Here is an 8,586-nt window from a genome sequence, read left to right on the forward strand (position 1 = left end):
TTCTGGCTTTTTCTGCTTATGTGGTGCTGAGGAATCAAACCCAGGGCCTCATGCATGCAAAGCAAGCACTCTACCACTGAGCCACCTTCCCAGCCATACTTAAAGTTAATTTTTAAAAAAGAAAAATAAAATCATGCTGTGTGCCCTAAATTGTCCCTTATGTATTTTGTCAAGCTTGGGAGATTTTGCTTTCTTTTCTTTTCTTCTTTTTTTTTTTTTTCATTTAAGTTTCTCATATTTCCCTTTTTCTCCTTGATGGATTTTTGGTTTTGGAGGCAAAACATTATCTCTAGCTTTCAGGGAACAGATTTGTTCCCTGATCAAACTGAAGCCTTGCTGCTCCCGTGGCCTGTCCTTCAACAACATTGAAGTCCTGAGTTGTGCTTACTGTTGCTGTTAAGTCCTAGCTAGAAACATAAGTTGCTATTAATTTCTATCTTGTACCTTTTAGGTAGCTTTAGAGTCCCTGCCTCCTTTTTTTTTTTTTAACCTTGGTATAAACATTGGTTGCAATAATAAATGAAGGGAGGAAATAGCTCTCCATCATGGTGCGGTACCTACAGACCAAGACAGGCCTTCTGAAAAGCTCAAGTTCCTTTTAAGTGAGAAACACCATACACAGGGACTGGGTTGTAGGTTCCTCTGTCAAGCACAGCTTTTCATTTTGTCGGGCTGGGAAGGTGGCTCAGTGGTAGAGTGCTTGCCTTGCATGTATGAGGCCCTGGGTTTGATTCCTTAGCACCACATAAGCAAAAAGAAAAAAGCCAGAAATGGCGCTATGGCTCAAGTGGTAGAGCACTAGCCTTGAGCTGAAGAGCTGAGGGACAGCGTCTAGGCCAAGAGTTCAGGCCTCATGACCAGACCCAAAAAAAAAAAAAAATCATTTTGTTTGGCTTTTACCTCTCTCTCAGCAGCTCCTATAATTTGTGTGTCTTAGCCATCAATCTTTTGTTATTTTATTCTACAAATCTAAGTTAAGTAAGGAAAAACCCTTTCTCTGTTCTTGCTGGATTGCCTTCATCCTTTACTTTCTGTCTCTGTCTCTCATCTTTGTCATGAAAGGAAAACACCCTTAGGAAGCCTGCTGCCATTTTGAAATTTGGTATTGATGTTCTACTCGGCATGTACTATTTGGTATATGTATGAGGAATCCCATTTAAACACCCTCTCTGTGACTGCAGCTTAAGTGGTTTTGCTGGTAAGTGGGAACAACAAGGCTTATTTCATAAGAGTCTTCACTTTGAGACCATATCCTGTTTCTCCATTTTCTCTAAAAAAAACCATACAGGATGATGAAGAAATAAGATGACAAGAGTCTACAGAAACATACTTGCAGCAAGCTAGTCTCAGTGTTGTTTGTTGGATTCTATAGAGACTTGTAAATTTTAGTCTTTTCTTTTTTGGTTCCTGGACTCAAGCCCAGGACCTCATGTATGAGCTCTCTACCACTGAGCTATCTCCTGGCCTTAATACTATATAGCATTTAAAAATTTTTATGTATTTATTTACCAGTTGTGGAGCTTGAAATCAGGGCCTGGGCCCTGTCCCTGAGCTTCTTTTGCTCAAGGCTAGCACTCTACCACTTGAGCCACAGTGCTACTTTCCAGCCTTTTCTGCGTATGTGGTACTGAGGTCTGATGAGGTTGTTGTCATGCTTGCCTGTAAGAATGCAATGGTGGGTGATGTGTCTTTTCTAGAACACAGTGGTCCCATGCATATCCTTCATGGGAGCAATCAGAGAATATGTGATTTCCCTGTCTCTGAGACCTATTTCTTGATCCCTAAATGTGATACTAGAAAATCCACCCTAAGCTCTGGTTAGCTTCAGGGGGCTATCACAAAGATAACCGTTTTCCATAATACACTTACTGATTCCACTATAGACACAGCCCCCAGGGACCTTGATGATGCTACGTTTCCTTTCTTGTGTCACTTGACAGCTCAGTGACATCGGATGTTAGTGACATCATTAACCTCTCCCTTTGGGCAGCACTTTGCTTTCGCCTTCGATAACTTACCATTCTGTTGATTTGGAGAAGATGTTACCGCCCCTTCCCCCCCCCAACCCTCTCTGTCTCCCAAAAATCTCTTTTGCAGTTTTGGCCTCTGCCAATTGCCTTTGACATAATGGGATTTTCTTCTTGTTCTGTTTTCCTGGGGGATCTCATCCACATTGAAGGCTTCGGTTTCATCTTAACATATCTGCTCCCAAGGCTGGGAATGTGGCTCAGTGGTGGAGTGCTTGCCTAGCATGCATGAAGCCCTGGTTCGATTCCTCAGTACCACATACACACAAAAAAGCTGGAAGTGGCACTGTGGCTCAAGTGGTACAGTGCTAGCCTTGAGCAAAGAATCTCAGGGATGGTGCCCAGGCCCTGAGTTCAAGCCCCAGAAATGACTAAAACAAAAGCAAACAAACAAATAAAACCAACCAACCAACCAAACAAACAAACCTATCTGCTTCCAAGCATGTTGGCCTGACCAGTATGGCAACAGACCAGCTCCTCCTATCCAGAGCAACAGAACTTTAGGTGTAGTAGTTCATTCATATCTTGTGAGCCTGTCTCTCTATGTCTGTTTTCCCATTGGATAGCCAGTCTCTCACACTCTCTCATATTCATTAGTTTGTTCATTTAGTTGTGGTGCCCAGGGTCTTGAGTATATTAGGCAAGTACTATAGCACTGACCCTTTTGCCTAGCCTTCTCTTTCAGTAGGAAAGAAAAAAAATCCTCCCCCCCCCCATGTATCTCTGTGTTATGAAGTAGAACATTAGCTCTTGATCAGAAAAAATATAGACTTAATATTTTTGTGTGCTAGATCTGGGGTTTGAACTCAGGGCTTGGAGGCTGTCCTGGAATTTTCATGCTCAAGACTAGTGATCTACTACTTCACCCACAGCTTCACTTTTAGCTTTTTTGGTGATTAATTGAAGATAAGAGCCTCTTGGTCTTTCTTGCCCAGGCTGGCTTTGAACTGTGATCCTCAGCTTTCAACCACCTAAGTAGGAAGAATTATAGACATGAGACACCTGTGCCTAGCTAGATTTACTATTTCTGTTTCTTTTTTTTTGGGGGGGGGGTCCGGTAGTGGGGCCTGAACTGAGCCTGGGTGCTGTTCCTCAGCTTTTCAGCTCAAGGCTAGCGCTCTTCCACTTGAGCCACAGCACCACTTCCGGCTTTTTTTTCTGCTTATGTGGTGCTGAGGAATCGAACCCAGGGCCTCATGCATACAAGGCAAGCGCTATACCACTGAGCCACCTTCCCAGCCCCTAGATTTACTATTTCTTAAACTAGCTGGGAAGGACCATGTCCCTCTCTACCCTCCCCAGTCTTGCTCACCAGCCCTCTGTCAAAGATTTTCCATACTGTGAGAAACTTATTAGGACAGAGAGACATGGCAGACAGCTGAGCACAGGCGGTGCTGAGCCGTGCTTGCTGTGTGAGGAGGGTTGGGCAGGGTTATTTATGTAGTTGCAGGAACAGGAGACCTTTACCCCTGCCAACGGCCCTTTGGATATTTATAACATCATTCCATGGACTAGACGTATTGGATTTCCCTTTGAAAAAAAAAGCTCCTGGATTTATTGAATTTCAAGTTCCACCTGCAGTTGCCTTGGCAGAGCAAGTCCTGATAATTTCATGGACCTTAAAAGGGCCTTGGGGTGGTCTTTCTTACCACTGGTGGCAAGGCAAAAGCAAAGCAGAAGTGCATCCTCTGGAGGGAGGGTGGTCAGAACCCACAAGGGGGCGCTGCAAGGGCAATTTCAATAGGCGTCATCGCTCTATTTTCCTACATGCAAATGAATGCTTTTTGTATTGATCCTCTTCCACCTTCCTCGGCCATCCCACTCCCTCTGTCCCCCCTCCCCTAAATACAGCCTGTTTGACTTACCTTTCAGTCTTTTTGTTTTTTGTTTGGTTGTATTAATTGTATCAAAAGGTTTCACCATGGTATATGGGTGTATGTACATTTTGCTCAGTTACTCTCTCCTACTGTTTTCTCCTGTCCTTCCCCATCCCCCACAACCCGCTGTTTGTTGATCAATAGGGTTCCTTAGGCTGTCTTCATCATACATGGTTACAATGCACTTTGGAATTATTCACCTCCCATTTTTCTGTTTCCCTTATTCCCCTAAGCAGTGCTATAATGGTTAGATGCATGTTCTATTGGCATCAAGTCACACCTGGAAAATGGGGTTCTGTGTCATTAACTCTCAGGACCAGCCAGGCCTGTGTGTTATCCAGTACTTCCAGGTTGGACAGTGGAGGTAACCTTGACCTTGGTCTGACTTGGGTTGTTATTGTCTATGGGTTGCAGATCAGCAAATCATTCTGTTGAAACCATTCATCTAGGCTGTGACTCCTTCTCAACATCTGAGCCCTGCTTCTCAGCCTTCAGGTTTCCTCACTCCCTGCCCAGCTTCCATCAAGGCTTGGTTCAGTCCTTTGAACTCAGGCTCTACCTCAGGGCTTTTTTTTTTTTTTTTTTGGTCAGTTGTGGGGCTTGAACTCTGGGCCCGGGTGCTCTCTCAGCTCTTCAACTCAAGGCTAGTGCTCTACCACTTGAGCCACAGTGCCACTTCCGATTCTCTGGTGGTTAATTGGAGATAAGAGTCTCATGGACTTTCTTGCCTGGGCTGGTTTTGAACCCTGATCCTCAGATCTCAGCCTCTTGAGTAGCTAGGATTACAGGTGAGAGCCACCAGCGCCCGACTATCACAGGGCTTTTTTTTACCCTTTGGTGCCTTGCTAGAATTCCTTTCATACCCCTCCTGCATGCCTAACTCATTTTTCAGATGACAACTCTGAAAGGTGACTTACCTGGGCCTCTCCTCCACACTACATGGCATGGTTGTGGTTTTGCTTGTGTGGTTGATGAAGTATAGTTAAACAATTACTAGGAGTTTGGGGCCAAGACTTCTTGAATGCAATCTGACTCTCCGGGCCTGACTTACTTCACTTAACATATTTTTTTCTAGGTTTTCCCATTTCTTTACAAATGGTACAATATCATTGTGTATATAACACAAGGATCAAGATTTTTAAAAATCATCCAACTGAATGGGCTATCTGATGGTCTATAGAACCTAGAAAAATAGGAATAAGAGGGTCCCTTAAAATGGAGGTTTAGGAAGGCCTGAGAATAAGGCAGTGCTACTCGAACTGGACTATTCATCAGTCTAGACTGACAGGTTATTGTTATTTGTGGCTGAGCCTTTAGATGGCAGGACAGCAGTGAGGGCTAGCTAGTGAACAACCAGAACTTGACTTAAGACAAGTGTGATCTTTGTCATTTAACTTAAAGGTGGCAGTGGGAAAGGGGCAATGGACTGGGTATGGTGATCACGCAGAAGGCTGGCATCTGAAGATCATAGTTCCTAGCCAGTCAAGACAGAAAAGTCTGAGAGAGTTCATCTCCAAATAACCTACAAAATGCCAGGCTGGAAGCATGGCTCAAGTGATAGAATGCCTTGACTGAAAAGGCTAAGGGAGGGTGAAAAACCCCGAGTTCAAGACCTAGTACAGAGAGAGAGAAAGAAAACTTTTGTCATCAACATGTATACACACATATGAGCAAGGTTTTCTAGTGGAAAGAGGAATAGCTACATCCACATTCATTATTGCTATGAAATTATTAACCTATGAATAAACTTTCAACCATCTTCACATTTAAAACTATTAAGTGCCCAACTTCAAAAAAAATGTGAAGGGGACTGGGAAGGTGGCTCAGTGGTAGAGTGCTTGCTTCACATGCATGAGGCCCTGGGTTCAGTTCCTCAGCACCACATAAGCAGAAAAAGCTGGAAGTGGTGCTATAGCTCAAGTGGTAGAGTGCTAGCCTTGAGCTGAAGAGCTGAGGCACAGCGCCCAGGCCCAGAGTTCAGGCCCCACGACTGACAGAAAGAAAAAAAAAATATGTGAAGGCTTTTGAGCTTAAGTGAACATATACAAAAATATTTGGAGACAAGTCTTCTTGACAAATAAAGGTCACAGAAATTAATCATGCAACACCCTTTCTAGAGGCTGGCGGCTATTTTTAACTGTCCAGTTGGCTGATTTCTTTGGACAGCTGAATCGCCTCGATGGAGCTGCCTGGAGTTTGAAAGAACGCTGTGTAGGTTATTTGTAGTCATGACATCTTCTCTTCAAAGTCTAATATAAAAAAAAGCAGCTCACACTTCTAATACTAGAGATTCCAGAGGCTGAGAGAGGAAGATATGATTTGAAGCCAGTCTGGACAGGAAATTGCATGAGATTCTTATCTCCAAATAACCATCAAAAAGCTGGAAGTGGAGCTGTGGCTCAAGTGATAAAGTTCTAGATCAAGTGCCAGAGCTGGCAGAGGGAGAGAGGGGGGGGGGAGAAGGGGGAAGGAAGGAAATAAGGAAGGAAGGAAGGAAGGAAGGAGAGAAGAGAGAGTTAAAGAAAGGCAGAAGGGGGGGAGAGAGAGATACTATGAGATACTATGTATTAGGCACTGTATTCAATCTCGAGCACCAAAAATAAAATTCAATCAAAACTTGAACTCCATGCTTGAGTTAGCATGTGGTGGAATTTGCACCTGTTGGGGGTGCATTACACAGAGCGCTGACATCTCGGAGTCTGATTGGATCCATTTCCTCAAAGCCCTACAAAGGTAGACTTGTGTAGTTTTTGTCAGTACATAGGGGCGAGTGCAAGCAGGGTGGTTGTTCCAGGCTGTCTGCCGCTGTCTTGTTCACAAGGTCACAAGTCTCCTTTGGAAGAGCCCTGTCCTCAAGTTTGGTGTCCTCAAGTTTGGGGTGTCTTCCCTGCATCAGGGTGGTTGGCCCCCCAGCTTCAGGACCAAGCCATACATCAGTAATAGTGGGATCTGAGCCTGGGATGTGTTGCCCTTACCGCATAAGTAAGAGGTGGGGTGGGGGCTGTTCAAAATGGTCTTTGCAGAGAAAAAACAAATACTAAGGCTATCTTTCATTTCTGGGAACACAGAGTTATAAAAATAATGCTAACACACTAAAATTGAAAGGTTAAAGTTTGAGGCAGTGACCACGTGTTGCTTGTTTCTGTCTAGCAAAGCAACACATGGTGGTAATCAAAACACCTGGTTGATTGTGTGCCTATATAAGACCTGCAAATCCTTAGCTTGGGGCTCTCCTAGGCTCCGCTGTGTGGGAGTATAGGATGAGGCTGGAGCTGCAGCCCCTTTAAATAAAACAGCTGTAGAGTCTGACTCTCAGTGGTCTTCTTGCAGGGGGGTCCTGGGACCTTGGCATAACAAAATGAAGCAGTGGGAGGTGGTGCTGTGGCTCAAGTGGTAGAGCACTAGCCTTTGAGCATAAAGAGGTAAAGAGGCTCAGGGACAGCACCCAAGCCCTGGGTTCAAGCCCCACAACTGACAAAAAATAATAATAAAATAATCATTGTAAACCAAATAAAAATTAAAACTAAGTGGCAGGGCACACCACTTGTTTGTTTATTTAGTTTTGGGCTGGCACAGGCTCTTGAACTCAGGCTCTGAGTGCTTTCTCTTAGCTTTGTTGTTGTTGTTGTTGTTGTTGCTCAAGGCTAGTTGCTCTACCACTTGAGCCACAGCTCCATGTATGACTTTTTGGTGGTTCGTTGGGGATAAGAATCTCAAGACTTTCCATCCCAGGCTGGCTTGGAATTGTGATCCTCAGATCTCAGCCTCCTGAAGAGCTAGGATTACAGGTGTTAGCCACCAGTGCCTGGCTGACAAGGCTCTTCTTTATCCGGATCAAACTGGAACCACTCTGAAGAGGGCTGACAGTACCCAATTCCACTGTGCAGTTGCTCTTCTCAGCTTCCAAGCCCTCCCTCCAGAAGCATGTCCAGCTGTTGGCAAGGTTCTTCTGGAAAAGTCTGGGCTGTCAGTTTAAAACAGATGGTCTTCCGACATCCTCTTCCTCTCAAATACACTGTGTTATACTCAGAAAATGCACCATTTACATAATTCCAGCACCTTCCTTGTAATTGCTTTGTGCCCAAGGACTTTTCAACAACCCTTGATCTGCTGCTGGTGAACACTGGTGACTTTCGAGGCTTTTCCATAGTGGTGAGAGGAGACTTCATCCGTTTGTCCCTTATTTATGTGATTTTTTTTTTCTGGTCTTGGGGCTTGAGTTCAGGCCCTGGGCACTGTCCCTGAGCTCTTTTTTGCTCAAGGCTAGTGCTCTACCACTTGAGTCACAATGCCACTTCTGGCTTTTTCTGTGATTAATTGGAGGTGAGAGTCTCACAGACTTTCCTGACCAGGCTGGCTTCAAAGTGAGATCCTCAGATCTCAGCCTCCTGAGTAACTAGGATTATGGGCATGAGCCACAGGTCCCCTATTTAAATTCAGTAATAAGCATCTCTGGTCTCTGGCATATTAGGATGTGAAGTGAGACTGTTTCTTTTGTCTCAGAGTTACAGATAAAGTACACATTCTCCATATTCTACAAGAGCTTATATTTGCCTGCCAGGGCTGGAGGAAATCTAGAGAGTAGAATTTTTGTCAGAGACAAAATTAGCCTTGGGAGGAGTGCAGAGTTGCTGTGTGTGTGTGTGTGTGTGTGTGTGTGTGTGTGTGTGTGTGTGTGTGTG

The sequence above is a fragment of the Dipodomys ordii genome, unplaced genomic scaffold (assembly GCF_000151885.1).
Source record: "Dipodomys ordii isolate 6190 unplaced genomic scaffold, Dord_2.0 Scaffold139, whole genome shotgun sequence".
Classification (NCBI taxonomy): domain Eukaryota; kingdom Metazoa; phylum Chordata; class Mammalia; order Rodentia; family Heteromyidae; genus Dipodomys; species Dipodomys ordii.